The 14,787-nt window shown below is 48.5% G+C and overlaps 1 pseudogene; it reads right to left on the reverse strand.

Annotated features, from left to right (window-relative positions):
• Positions 1 to 14,562, reverse strand: part of LOC129678784 (RAD51-associated protein 1-like) — a 33,596-nt pseudogene extending 19,034 nt beyond the window's left edge.
• Between the last annotated feature and the right edge of the window lie 225 nt (positions 14,563 to 14,787).

The following is a 14,787-nucleotide window of genomic DNA, read 5'->3' on the forward strand; positions in this document are numbered from 1 at the left end:
GGACCCATAGAGTAGCAACATGATATGCTCTGATGAGAACCAAGTCGGTTAGTCACATCCCTGCTGAGACCAGACTCCTGCACCCCCTATTCAAGTGCATCCCCAGTGACTGAACGACCACTGGGCTCTCTTAAAGGTTCAACAGCCTTCCATCAACACCAACTGGGGTCACCAAGCTTTAACACATGGGCTTTGTGAGAAATTTAAGATAAAAGATAAATAGCAAGGCACATATAGAGGAGGGATGGAGTCTTATCTGAAGGTCTTAAAAACTGAGGTCTTTGAAAAAACCTTATGTCCTATAATAAGATGTCCAGTGGGGGGGTCCCAAGACTACGCCAGTCCTCAGTTGGATGCTGGACTGGAGGGTACAGTTTGGTATTCTGCACATGGCAGAAGCCCATCCTTTCACAAAGCTCTATCCAGTCCTGGCACCCAGACATCATTCTCCACCCAACAGTTCCTTCCTGCAGTCTGCGTTGGTACCCAGGCTTTTACTGGTTCAGGGGTGGCTCTCTTTTTCACATGGCCTGCCTTTTGCTCCTGAAAGAAGAGTTAGACCAGAGAAAAGGGGAAGGGACAGAATTGAAGCTGCTTCCTTCTGCATCTTTGAATAAAGATTGAGGCAAAGCCAATTAAATGTAATGTGAATGGTTGGGTTGAGAAATTAAACAGAAAATTCAGACGAAACACGTATCACATTCCTTACGGGAGTCTCACTTTGTCTTGCCGGTGACGTTTGGGCTGGGAGGGTCTGGATCCTTGGGGACCTGTGAGACTGCCATAGTCATACTGCCATTTTTGCTATTTTGTATCCAAAGCATTTATAATACAGTTTAAGAGATTCCTCACCGGGTCACTATCACAAATGAGAAGTTATTCCCAAAGAACCTTATCTAGAACAACAAATGGATCAAATTATTGAATTTATTAACATCTAAATTAAAAAGTCAGAAAAACGGAGTCTTAATTAATCAACTTGCAAACAGCTACCCCTAGGGAGAAGATAACAGACCCTTCCACATTAGCCTGGGATCGGAGACATATTATTTTTTAAAACAATAATAATATTTTCACCGCAGCTCCTATCTGAAGAATTCAAGGCTGTCCTATAAATGTTAATTATTTAAAGATTTTCTGAGACTGAAGCAGATAATTACTATTTTTCTCAGGCTTTCTAATGAGGAGACAACACAAGGATGGATGGATGGATGGATGGATGGATGGATGGATGGATGGATGCCTTTGCCCAAGGTCAAAGTGCAGGCTGTGTGAGAGAGAGACTGTGCGAGCTGCATTGGCAGCTCTCTGCCCGAGTTCCCCTTTGCGCGTGGAGCCTGCCTTTCTTCCCGGCCCCTATTTTGTCACTAGCCCCAAGTGCAGCTCTGTCTTCATAGCCAGAGGTCTGTCAAAGGAATATGTGATCCCAAATCATGCTGCCATGACTGTATCTGGAGCCTGCCTTAGGTTCAATTCTGAACCCACATGACAGAAAGAGGACCAACTCCCACAAGTGTCCTATGACCTCCACACACGTGCCATGGCACACATGCGCCTTTTCACACATGTGTACATATACACACGTATGAAAATAAATACAGCATAATTTAAAGGAAAAAGAAAACAGGTGCTTGGAGAGGTTGCAGAGTGCACCCAAGGTCACACACGGCTGGCCAATGAAAAGAGGGAGGTTTAAACTTGAACCGAGGTCCTCTAGACATGCATGTTCCGGGACCTCTAAGGTTGGCAGGCTCTGAGACCTAAGAAGTGCCAGATGAACCTTTCTGGGTGTGGAGTCGGTAGACCAGGTCTGAGCAGCTCAGTGCCTCTGCCCTCTACACTCTAGTGTCAATGAGGCCAGGACGTTCATGAATGGGTGTGGGTCACCTTCTAATCCAGTGAGCAGGAGAACAGGCTTGGGCAGGAGCACCTTTAAGGGACCCCCCCCACCCCCGCGATCCCTGTATCTGTGGAGGGTAGAAGTTCCCTGGGCCAGCTTAGTCTCTACCCCAAGCCACCAGCTCCCTGCCGTGGGAGTAATCAGGCCCCTGCTCTATTTGCTGGGAACTAATTAATTCTCCTCCCCTTCCCGGAGCCCTTCATCATCTAGAGAGTTGAAGTTCTCTGTGGGAGGGTGGCTGTGCCCACAGCAGGGGACATGGCACAGGACACAATCAAGATTCCTCCTGGAGGAATCAGGAGAAGGGGACGGAGCCCATCCTGTCCATTGTCTTCTGCTGTAGGCATCTGCCCAGGCAGCTGGCTCTCCTGCCACTCTCCATGTCCAGTGACTCCCATGAGCTTTCTTTGTGCCCACTCCTTTTCTTCTCCACTCATTTACTTACCGGGAGGACTTGGTGCATGACTTAACTCTTTCTCAGTCTGCTCATCTTTAAAATGGGAGCTTAAAATGAGGGTTATCCTGGTCGAGTGGGAAGATGTGTTTATACCATTCAGCTAGTGCCTGGCCCCAAATCTGTGTGAGACTAGGCCCAGCTAATGTCAGTGCCATTAATATCGAACCTGCTCTTCCTCGGCTGTCAGCCGTGGAGAAGTACACAGGTGCTCTAGGACAACCTAAACGTGGCACTTAAGGTGACACGTTTGTCTAGCAGTGAGAATGGTTGATTAAATGCTGTGTGTAGAATCCTAGGGACACAAATGTAAGTAAGACAAGGCCTTTGCACTGCTTGGTTGGGCAGACTGGAGGTGGGGATACCCAGCACTGACCGTGTCTACCTGCCAAGCAAACGACAGATGATGTTGCATCTGGAAAATTCTCTTCAATTCTACACACGATCAGGGCCCTGTGCCAGGCAAGACCAAGACGAAAATCCTTCCAGTGTGGGGTGTGCCCTTCAACTTACAGATCATTTCCTTATCCCTTGTCAATCTGACTTTTACCAGAAAGCATCAGGATGGTCACACTGTCAACAAGGAAGCCACAGCCCTGGGGCAGAGCCACCTGATTTAGTCCTGAGTCAAGGGTAACTATGACCATTTATCATTTGGCTCACTGTAAAAACATCAGGCACCTGCCTTTCCCAGCCCTTGATCCTGTGAGGCCAGACATGATGGTTACCTCTTCTGAGAAAGGGAGAGGAGAGGAGTCTAAGTCTTGCTCACTTATTTACCCAGCAGCTACTTGTCAGGTTTGATATCTTGCAAGAGCTCTGAGGTCCCTAAGAGAAGGGGAACTTGCTTAAGAAAAAAAAAAAAAAAAAAAGAAACCATAGTAGACTTTCTTTGTAAGAGAGGAAACCTATGAATTTCCCTGTTTATTGCTGCTGAGGAGAGGTCTGTCTGGTACTACCTGTCTTTTGCTCAATTCCCCACTCCCTGCTCTTGAATGTCTGTCTGTCCTTCCTGCATTCCTTGATCTGCTTCTGGCCTCTCTTGTTTGACTTTTTGGGCTGTGTCCTCTGAGGTTGCTTTTGAGGTGCTGAGTTTCTGGCTCTAAAGCCTGCTCCTGGAGAAACCAAACCAAAACCAATGAATGGGACTGGACAGCATGGGCCTCCTTGCCTAAGCTCATCCACTGAGAAGGCAGCTCCCTGTGGCCACACCCTGCATGCCTTGGCAACAGCGTTACCTGTGTCCCTTGGGGGAGCGACAGTGGTGACTGCATGGAGCTGAGGTGTGTGTGGCAGGACGCTGCTTTGAGCTTGTGGGCGGCATGTTTACTGAAGGCAGCATGCTCTGGTCTCTCCGGAAACTACTTGTCTGAGGAACAAAGGTGCCCACCACTGTTCGTGGCCGCTGTGTGTTCCTGCTCCAGCAGCTCTGCTAACAGAGGAAACCAGGAACACAGTTTTCACTGCACAAGTGGCTTGGCTTTCCCTCGGGGGAGACAGTTCATTTTCTCTCAGTCGGTTGGTTTCATAGCCTCAGGGTTGGTTAAATTCTTAAGTGGGTAGGTCTTGGGGAAGAGGTCTTGTAATTTGTCCAGCTGTCAGGAGGACTCCCGAAAATCAAGAGAAAGGAAAGTTATCAACAGAATATGAGACTCCCGCATGCACACTCGGTGGGAGCTGCCTCTTCCAAGCAGCTTTCCCTGGAAATTCTGCCACCCTGCCTGTAATACCTCCCTACTATGTTCCTCCAGCAGTCCTCACCCCGTTCCTACATCTCTCCTCGCTCCCAGCATCCTCCCCGCCAGGATTCAGAACAGGGTGAGAATTCACTGCTCTTTGTCCTATCAAAACCTGCTGGGGATGTATGAACACCCGCTTGCTCTCTGCCTGCAGAACCCAGGCAGATCCAGGCCAAACCCACAGGAGAAAAGCAGGAAATTGAGCCCTATATCTTTTCCTGTTCATCCCCCACACAGCTTCCTCTGGGGCATTTTGTTTCCCCTGGATTGTGGGGTGAGGGAAGCGGGTGGCAGAATCCCCAGATGCCCAAGGCTGGTCCTTCTCACTCACCACTCCTCCCTTCCCTGCTGTGGAAGAGGATTGCAGCCTATACTGGTGCCTGAGTCTGAAGCTGCCATTAAGGCACTGGGATGGAACATGGAGAAGAGGCCTGGCCCAGTGACCAGGCTATGACATCAAAGCAACCCTGCCTTTTTTCTCTCTTCTTATTGGCTAGTAACCATTTGAAAGTTTACAGTTCAGTGACAGCAATATGCTCTCATCACTGCTCAAACCATGATCACTACACCTGTCAGAAACACTGTCACCTTTCCCCAGACCTCCCCAACCACGACCATCCTGCTTTCTGTCTTTATAAGTGCACAGCAATTATTTCAAAATAGCCCCAAAGTCCTTAGGCACAGTGTGAGCCAAGCTCAGGATACACATAGATCCCCCGTACAACCCCCTTGCTGGCAATTTTCTTGTCAACCTAACAGAAACTGGGGTCAGTTGGAAAAAAAAAAATAGAACCTGGCTTGAGAAAATGCCTTCATCAGATTGGCCTGTGGGTAAGTCTGTGGAGATATTTTCTTGATTAACGAAGGATGTGAGAGGGTCTAGCCCACTGTGGGCGGTGCCAACTGTGAGCAGGGGATGCTGGGCTTGATAAGGACCATGCTGAATGAGCCACGGTGAGTAACCCAGTAAGCCTGTGCAGCCTCCGCTTCAGGTCCTGCCTCTAGCTTCCTGTCCCGGCTTCCCTTGATAATGGACAGTAACCAGTAAACAAAAACCATTTCCTCTCCAAGTTGCTCTAGTGTTTTATCACAGCAACAGAAAGCAGAGGAGGACAACCCCAGGCTCCCACGACAGACCTTATCTGCTCAGGTGCGACAGACATGTTGTGGATGCTTCTCCTGCTCTGGCAGGCAGAACCAAAGCCGACTGCAAGGTTCTGGATTCGCCCTGTGTTCTAAAAGCTGAGGAATTAAACTCGAGTAGGGCCGTCTCTAGAGCTTTGAGAGGGAAGAGACAGGGACTGGGCTTGGGAGAGTGGACAGTTTCCGGGTCCCTCCAGTCATATTTGATTGTTTACTCCTGCGATCAGTGTTGCTCGCAGGCTCATGGTTTCAGGCCTTTATTTTTCTTCTTGCTGAGCATTTACCACAAACATGGGTGCCCCGCTCCTTAGAACCACGAGAGCAGTGTTTCCACAGCGATGAGGTCTCAAGAACCTCTTTTACCAATGGACTTCCCTGCTTGTATGAACCACTCAGAGCCGGGCGAGGTGAGCGAACCCATAAACATTCAGCATACCTGCAGCAGGCCCAGCGAAGTACTGGCCCTGATCACCAAGGAGTGGTGATCACACTGGCTCGCTCAATCTGCACTCCTGACATACGACAGCCACTGTCTCAGCAGTGTCTCGAGTTTGCCGGAAGCAGACCTGAGCCTGTGATTCTTTTGCACAGGGCTCTCTGAGGGAACTCACCACAGATGCCGTGGCATCGCAGAGAGAAGTGGGAGATGGCAGGGAAGAGGCAGAGTTAAGATGTGGTAGATGGAGCTTCACTTTAACCGTTCCCACCCTGGAAGCAAGTGACTGACATCAGAGCTGTCTGGCTTAGAGGTGAGACTTTTTGCTCCGTTCACCTCTTGTCAAGGAGTGCTCCCCTCCACAAAGCTCTGGCTGAGATAGCTGAAGGCCAGTTCTTCCTCGTGACCATGTGTGAGCCTTCTGTTTGCCTGGCTCCAGCTCTCTCCATTGTGTATTTAAATCTCCAAATCTACAAGAATCGACACAATAGGTACCTCCCCTTTGCTTATGTGAGATTTGATTAGTGGTATCAGTGACAGGATAACTAGGGATGTCGGTGTCCTACGGGGCTCTGGGATGTTGGAAGCGGAGAATGGAGCCTTTCATAGAGAGAAGTGTGGTCCTAGATCCTGGGTGTGTGCAGTGCTTTGGGACACTACCTGTGTGCACTGACAGGTTTGGCTTCCACTTTGAGGCGCTCCCTTTAGTCAAGTAACTGTTCTTAGGTGAGCCACCAAGTTTTCGGCCCTTCCATTTGCTCACCCGAGAGATGCCATCTGCCTCTGCCAGAGCAATGCGGAGAGCAAAGGAAACCCGGGTGAGTGTTTTTGAAAAGCACAGAGGGAAGCGATTCAAGGAGAAGGGGCACGTGTAGGGCCACCCAGCTAACCAGCCACCAGAGCGACTGCTAAGCCACCAGATCTGTCCTCCATGCTCTCCACTGAGCCATGCACGGGTTGATGTGTGCTTCAGGGCCATCTCACTGGGTCAGTACAGAGCGGAGGGGGCACCGTCTTCCCTCTAATGTTCCACAGGTTTTTTTGGGCCAGTGTGTCTTGTCAATTCATGCGTTAGTGGTTTCTGGCTGTGTGGAGAAAAGGCCTGGGCTCATCCAGGGCCGTGGGGATACAGACCCTCTGTCTTTACATTCTTTTATGTTGCATCCTTCCCTTGTTTTGGGAGGTATCTATTTGCATAGAGCTATGGAGCTTCCTCTTCTGAGCTTAAAAAAAAAGTAAGCAAATATTTAAGGAATAAAGGTCTTAAAACAACAAGAGAAAACACTCAGGAATGCCAGCCATTCTGAAGCATAACTAGTTTGGAAAACTGTTTATCCCAAGCAGTAGGGGAAGCAATGGCAGGGTTGGCTGTCCTCACAGCATTCCACAGCAGGCCACAGCTCCCAGAGCAGGCCCGCAGAAGACTCCTGAAGAGCCCTGATGTCCAGGCTGCTTTCTGCTCATGTGAAAACATCCAAGTTCTGGATTCTCAGCAAGGCAGGACAGACAGATAGCTATGTTGTCTGAAATGGTGGCCCAGGCTGATCCCTTCAGGAAAAAGGTGAGGTGGGCATGAGACACCAAAGAGGAGGAGACTGGACCGTCCCGGGTAGCCTCCTGAGAATTTACCACTCAATGAAAGTCTTGTCTGATGTCAAGAGTTGCCTGCTGGAAAGACATGCCTCTTCTCCTGTGTTTGAATCCATGACGTCACTGACCCAGCAAGTGCCAAGACTCAAAGAAAGGCCTGTTCCAGCAATCTGTCTGGTAGGCCATTCAGCCAGTCCCTTGGCTTTATAAAAGGGCTCTCTCCATTAGTTTGTGCCATTTTAGTTTCTGTTATATGTCTTTAAACCCAATACAAAATATTGCCTTAGAACCTTGATTTTATTAAGGAGAAATGCGTGCATAATGAAATGCATAGATGTGTCCTGTGTAACTCAGTCACAGTTCTGGTTATCTATTGGTGGTAACAACTGGCCGAGCAGTGATGTCACCCCCCCTGGGAAGCACTTGTTCCATGCTAAGTTCTGCCTGCAGCATCACCAGCTCCCAACAGTGTCTGCTTAGTTCTCCTGGCTCTGACGCTGACTGACTCAGCCGTTCTCTGAGAAGACCTCATACACAACCTGCATGTTTAACATCTACAGGTTTTCCTAGATGGGATTCCCAAGGGTTTACCCACATGGCTTCTTGGTATCTGGAAGTCAGGCACCATCAACCATCATATCTCTCCTGTGACACTGGCTTCTCACAGAATGGTGGCTGAACTCTGAAAGTCCCACAGAGAGGCATAACTGATATGCAAAAGACTATACAAAACAAAACAAAAGATCTGCATGCAGTCCCACCCTTTGGGAACAGTCAAATCTCTCCAGAAAAACAGTCAATGGGATATTGGGAAGACAGGGAATCTATACTAAGGAATTGGTTTGTGTGATCATAGGAGCTGCTATAAGTCTAAAATCTGTAGAGCAGGCTGACAGAATAGGCCCCAGAAAGAAACTGGGACTTCAGAGTGTAGAGTCTGAAGGCTACCAGCGGGTAAGGCTTTACTCTAGTAAGGTCTTTCACCCACTCAAGTTAAGGTAGCGCATTAACCCATCTTACAATAGCGCATTAACCCATCTTACATGACTCTAAAAAATAAAATACCCAAGGGAGACTAACCTTATAAAAAATATCCAATTCACAGTTCTAAAGGTACAAAGTTAAGGGGCTCCATCTGGTAAACAGCACAGGTGTGTGTGTGTGTGTGTGTGTGTGTGTGTGTGTGTGTATGTGTGTATCTGTCGTGTGTGTGTGTGTGTGTGTGTGTGTATCTGTCTCCCTCATCCTGCCTGCCCATTGTTCTCCCACCGTGATCCAATTCAAACTGTACCACCAGAACCTCCTGTAACCCCACTTCCTTGCCTAGGCCTTACGTCTGTCTGAACACTGACTGTACCCAGAGTAATGTCCCATCCTCTTAATAACTATACAGTGGCTTTGGGGGATACTTAGACCATCGCAGGAGGATAATGTGACAACATCCAAGTGTATTTGACTGAGGACCTGGGCAAAAGATCCAGCCCAACTGACATGACGTGACTGTCACACCTTCACTCCATAACCTACAGTTCACCTCCGTCAGGGATGAACTCACATACCTCAAGACCTTCACATACCCTATGTGGTAGGCCGTCAGCTTTGGGCTGGGGGCCAAGCCCTGAGCCCATATGCTGGCTTCACCCTCAACAGGGTCAGACCGTGGCCCTGTGAAACTCTGGATTTTAGTCTTTTCTTGTATCCGATCTTGATATGAGCTCTGATCCACACAGACTACCTACCTGAGACCGGAAGACGTACTGTGGAAAGGGCTGGAGACTAAATATTTTAGGCTGTGCATTCGTGGATGTCTCCCTAGCACAGTCTTTGTTCGTCTCACAATCTCTTAAAAGTCCAAAAGCTACTGGCAGTTTGCTGCTCACAGAGAGACAGGTGGAGGCTGGACTGGCCTGCAGGCTGTAGTTTGCCAACTGCTCGTTTCAGCTGATCTTGCAGGCACACCTGGCTGCTTGACATTCCAGAGCTCCAACAAATCTGTCAGAGCGGTCCTCCTCCAATCGCCTCTGAGGCCCAGTTATGCAACAGAAACCTAAATAACAGGGATGCCAACAGGAAGAGAAGTCAACAGGAAGTGTGGTCAACAGGAAGAGAAGGACCTGTTTCCCTCATGCTTTAATCACCCAGTCGCCCCAAAGATGTTCCAGAAGCTTGCTTTTAGGAAGCAAATTGCATGCTCCAAGTCAAGTGTCTCCAGGGTGAAAGCTTTATGGCACAAGGCCCAGGGTGAAGACAGACACTGTCAGAACATGGCTGCCCACCAGACCTCTGCCTGCTGGTGGCCCATCATCACCACCTCTGATTCTGTCTCCTGCTCAGAATTTCAGCAGAGAGAGACACTCAGAAGTGTTTCTGAGTTAGTTTGGGGTTCGGCAAGGAGGAGGGGAGACCTGTGGTTGGGGCAACTGCAGACCCAGTGGACACACACCCAGCCAGAGAGCACTGCCCCCCCTGCTAAGGGTCACGAAGTGACTAAACTCCTCTGTTTGGTGTGCATTTGGAGAAAGCGGGTTGGGAGGTGACGTGTCTGAAATCCCTGTGAGTCAACTGAAACACATGACTGTTAGGTGAAGACCCAAAACCTGATCTCTTGGTGGGTGTGTGATATTTTAGCTCGAGTGGGTTCCCTTCTCCCTTGAGTCTCTTTTTTTTTTTTTCCTCCCTTGAGTCTGGAGTGATAAGTGGAAGTAGCTGAGTTGCCGTGCAAGCCTGGCCACCTCAGTTCTGCTCTCAGAATCCACAAGGGGAGAAAACCAACTCCTGAAAGTGGTTCTCTCACTTCACTGCCACAGACAGGACTTGGAATGTGTGCCTTGGCATTTAGACAGACACAGACAGACCCACATGCATCAAGAAAGAAAGAAAGAAAAGAAGAAAGAAGGAAGGAAGGAAGATGGAAGGGAGAAAGGGAGGAAAAGAATTCTCACAACTTAGACTCTTTATTCTTGGGATTTCTTTCCTTTGCCCGCTCTCCTGCTCTCCCTGCTGTCGCCCTGCTCCTTGCCTGCTGCTCTCAGCTACCAGGGCACCTGCTATGCCTGATGCTCTGAAGGTTACGATACCAGATCTGGGATCTTCAGCCACATAGATGGATCTTGTTTGTTCACTGTCTTCTCTCACTTACTGGAACTATTGTTTCTGTAGTATTAACCACTCAGAGAAGTTAATCGGGGGCTCAGCTATCTCAGCATCTTTGCATTAAGCACAAAGCTGAGCACAACACAGTTCATTCCTGGGATGACCTACTTACCACAGACAGATGCCCTGGGACAGAAGGTGAAAAGCCCAAGCCCCAAGCATGGTGTAGTGTACAGGGCAGAATTAGGAATCCTCCTTGCTTGGGAACACAGTATCGAGTCCTCTGGTGGTGCCACCGACAGTCCTCTGAGCTAGCAGACATTACCATTGTCACCAGAGCAGCTGCAACCACTTGCAGAAGACCTTCAAGATCAATCCTGTGGCTATTCCCTCAGAAGAAGTGGAGAGCATCATTAGATCCTCACTTGAGACTCTAGCTACTCCTCTGCTGTCCCTCTCCTGGATCTACATAATTCTGCACAAGCTGCACACAGCCTCATGACCTTGGGACCTGGTGGCGTCTATAGAGAGTATAACTGAAGGGGCTACTTGGTCTCTGTAACTATGGGAACTTGTCCATGCTGGAGTGAAGCTTTTTGGTGATGCCGCTGCTTTGGGGTTATTCATGCTCCCGGAAGTCACACGTCACCCATATAAGCCCCACGAACTCATTGGCTCACTAAGCTAGGCTCTTGGTGAAATCATTACTTTGGCCTGTCACTGATGCCCTATCTGGGAGAGAACACTTTGTTTATGTCTCCCCAGAAAAGTTCATTCAACACCTGAGTAACTTTGGACCAATTTCCAGTCTTTCACAATATTGTAATGGTTGTTTTATTTGCGTGACTTTATCGTTGCTTTTAGATTTGATTTTGTTGTTGGCCCAGATGCTGCTGCCTAAATGAACTGAAAAGAAGTCCATGACCAGCTCTGTCTCATAGAGACTGTCTGCTCAGGGGTCTCAAACTGGTAACTACAAATCCTTCAAGGGAGAGTGGTAGATGTGCCTACAAATGCTAACAGTGCGAAGCCACTTTAAAAGAAGTTTCTCCATCATTCCACTTTATGACTTTTTCCTCTGTGAGGTAGGACATTTAGTCCAGATCTTCTCACTGTAAATCACTCAGAGCCAACTGAGGTTCAGGAGAGAGTAACAGGCACTATGAAAATCATTGACTGTGTCTCTAGCAATTGCTGTGCACGGGGCACTATTTTAATTTCTGAGTAAATATGGGTTCTAACTCACGTTAACAATGACTATCGAGACAAGCTCTAGATAACAAAGCTATTTCCGTCTCTTACTGAATAGTTCAGGAATCATACTGCTTTAATATGCTTTTACTATAGCTATATATTGCCCCGTGACTTTCTGAAAGAGGTTTGATGATTCCGGTAAGGAAGCCATTTTTGCATGACGGAAAGGAAGAGAAAAGTGGCATTGTCCTTTATTCATGTATTCATCGAGTTTACTTTTTCATTTGTCAGATCAGCAAAACCCCAGGCTAATAACAAATAACCTGCACTATATGGTTGTGATAAAGTTTGCGGACTGCCCAGCCGGGAACCTAAGAGCCACCTTGCTTTTCATTATGAATATGAAGAGAACTGACGTTTTCAAAGCTTTATGCATGACCCTGGTGGCGGGTCTAACCCCTCTGGGGCATCTCAAGGACATCACCAGAATCTTCTGAGGTCAGCTGTAGGTTTCATATTCCCTGGAGCCAACTTGAACACCTTCAACCTTGAGGCTTTTTCTAATTCTCAGCCCCGTGGGGATTTGATCTCTGTCTCAGTTCCACACCGCTTGGTTCTTATTTCTCTCGTGCCACTCACGGTTGTAAAATCATACATCTGTGAAGTGCTGAAGGCAGGAGCCGGCTGACACATCTTTGTTTCCCTTGCCACAGCTGAGGGAGTAGAGCAGGGGATTATTCACCCCTGGTTGATTTGAAAGCCTGGAACATTAACTAATATTTAGTGAGGGTTTTTCCTCATGAAAGGCCTTTTGCACAGGCTTTTCCTGAGTCATTCTCACCACGCCACCTCATGGGACAGGTACCCTGGTTGCCCTGTGACAGCTCAAAGAAGTGAAGTAATGTGCCTGAAGGTACACAAGCCAGAGGTGCAGGCAGGACATACAGACAGGCTGGCCCCAGGCCAAGCTCTCCAGCTCCATGCTGTCAGCCAGCTGGCTCACAACCATGGACAGTGTGTCTGTCATCATGGCTCACAGGAGAACAAGGTTCTTCCCAAGGAAGATAAAGACAGTCTTCTGCATCTTGGCTGACCTTGGGGTTGCCTGGAAACACTGTGCACCTATTTTCATGTGTATGTATATGTCAGCATGGAGAGGCCAGAGACTGATTTGGGGTATCTGCCTCAGTGGCCCTCTGCCTTAAAATTTTGAGACAGGGACTCTCACTGAACCTGGAGGTCACCAGTTCAGCTAGAGTGGCTGGTCTGTGAGCTCCAGGGATCATTTTGTCTCTGATGCTTTTCTTCATCTATACAGTCCAAGATCCCACCCCGGGCACCATGAGGTCTCCTTACCTCAATGACCATAATCAAGGTAATTCCCCATGAACATGCCTAAAAGCTCATCTTCCAGGTGATTCTAGATTCTGATGACAGACAACCCTCACCATCACAGGTAGAATTTATCCACAGCTCTCTTGGGACACATGTGGCCCACAGGCCAAAGGTAAACAGACTTTTAGCACTTGAGCCATCCCAGTTCTGACCCCATCACACCTGCCTCTGTGAGTCTGCTGTCCCTCTACACTGGGTTTGCTCTCTGGGAAGCGTATGCTCTGCTGATAGTGTCAGTCCTATGCTCTACAACATTTCCGTCTGCACTGAGGAGTCAGTCAAGATGAGTCTCCAGAAAGTCACCCCCAGTCCTCCCCACCAGGCAGTTGCTTTGGGTACCCCCAGCTCCCAGGAGACTACATAGGTCCAGGAGGGTTTCCCCCACCATTGATTGTACTCCCAGCCTCTGCTACCTGCCCAGGACCCTCTCCGTGCCTAGCCCTTTGAAAGCCTCTACACTCACAATCCCCACACCCTTCCAGCAAAATGTCCTTTCCAGGTGAGCAATCCCTAACAAATATGCCTAACAGGGACCTCTGTTCTTTGTGCTCATTCTGGTTTCTAGTTTCTAGAAGGGTACTTTCCCAAGTACCCTTTCTGACCCAAACTATCCCAGAAAGGATCCCTTCCCCACAGGCTACCTGAGCCATGACTCCAGAGTCATAGAGTCTTCCCTGTAGCTTTGGGCTTCCCCTTGGCCACGGGGGTGATAATGGGTGAGTGAGTCTCAGGGCTCAGTTTTTCCATCTGGAAATGGATGTGATGCTTACCTGAGGAGGTTACTATGAGGATGACAAGAAGCAATGCACAGAAGATCTGCCATGGGTGTGGCATTTGGTGAACACTCAGCAAATGTCCCTCTACCTCCTGACAGGAAAGGAACACTCTGGAAGCATGAATCTGGGCCAAATTAGAGAGAGCCTTGCATGTCACATAAGGAATTTGGAGTTTGGGCTGTTATCCAAAGTTTCTGGATGTGACTATATTTGGACTAGGTGGTTGTAGATGCTGTTAGGTATGGATAGGGTGGGCCTAATCCAATATGGCTGGTATTATGGTCTGTATATGAAGTGCCCTCCAAACATTCACGCATCAAAACCTTGGTCTCTGATGCAGGAAATGTTCAGAGGTGGGTCTTTGGGGAAGAGATTGGACTATGAGGATTCTGCCTCCATAAACTGATTGATAATTTCATAATCTGAAGAAACTATCAGGAAGTGGAGGATCAAGGGAAGGTAGCGTAGCTGGTGGAAGGAGGTCCCCAGGAGTGTGTCTTTCAGGAGTACTCTGCCTGGGTCATTCCCCCTCTTTCTGTCTTACATCCTCTATGAGATGAGAAGCCTCCTCCTTCATGTACTCCTGTTACCACAATGTTCTGCCTCATCTCAGAGGTCCAGTGTGATGAAGCCATCTGGCCATGGACTAAAACCACAGAAGCTATAAGCCAAAGTTAATCTTCCCTCCCTTAAAATAGTTTGTCCCAGACAGTTTTGTAACCGTGGGAAAAGTCTAACACTGCTGGTGACTATGCAGAAGAAATCTGGAGGCAGACCTTCACACAGGGGAAGACTTCGGCCTCCAGAACAGCGACAGTGAATGCCTGCAGCTCAGGCCCCATGATGGTTTCTCCTGGCAACCTGACAGGAAGAACTGCCTAGGAGACAAAACTCTGGGCATGTCTGTGAAGAAGTATCTAGACTGGGTTAACTGAGATGGGAAGACCCTCCCTAAACATGAGCGGTGCCATTCCGTGGGCCGGGTCGTGGGCTGAATAAAGGGAGGGAGAGCTGAGTATCATCATTAGTTTCTCTCTGAGTCCCAACTGTAGATGCAATGTTGATAG

This window comes from Psammomys obesus, unplaced genomic scaffold, assembly GCF_907164565.1.
Source record: "Psammomys obesus unplaced genomic scaffold, mPsaObe1.curated_primary_1811, whole genome shotgun sequence".
Classification (NCBI taxonomy): Eukaryota; Metazoa; Chordata; class Mammalia; order Rodentia; family Muridae; genus Psammomys; species Psammomys obesus.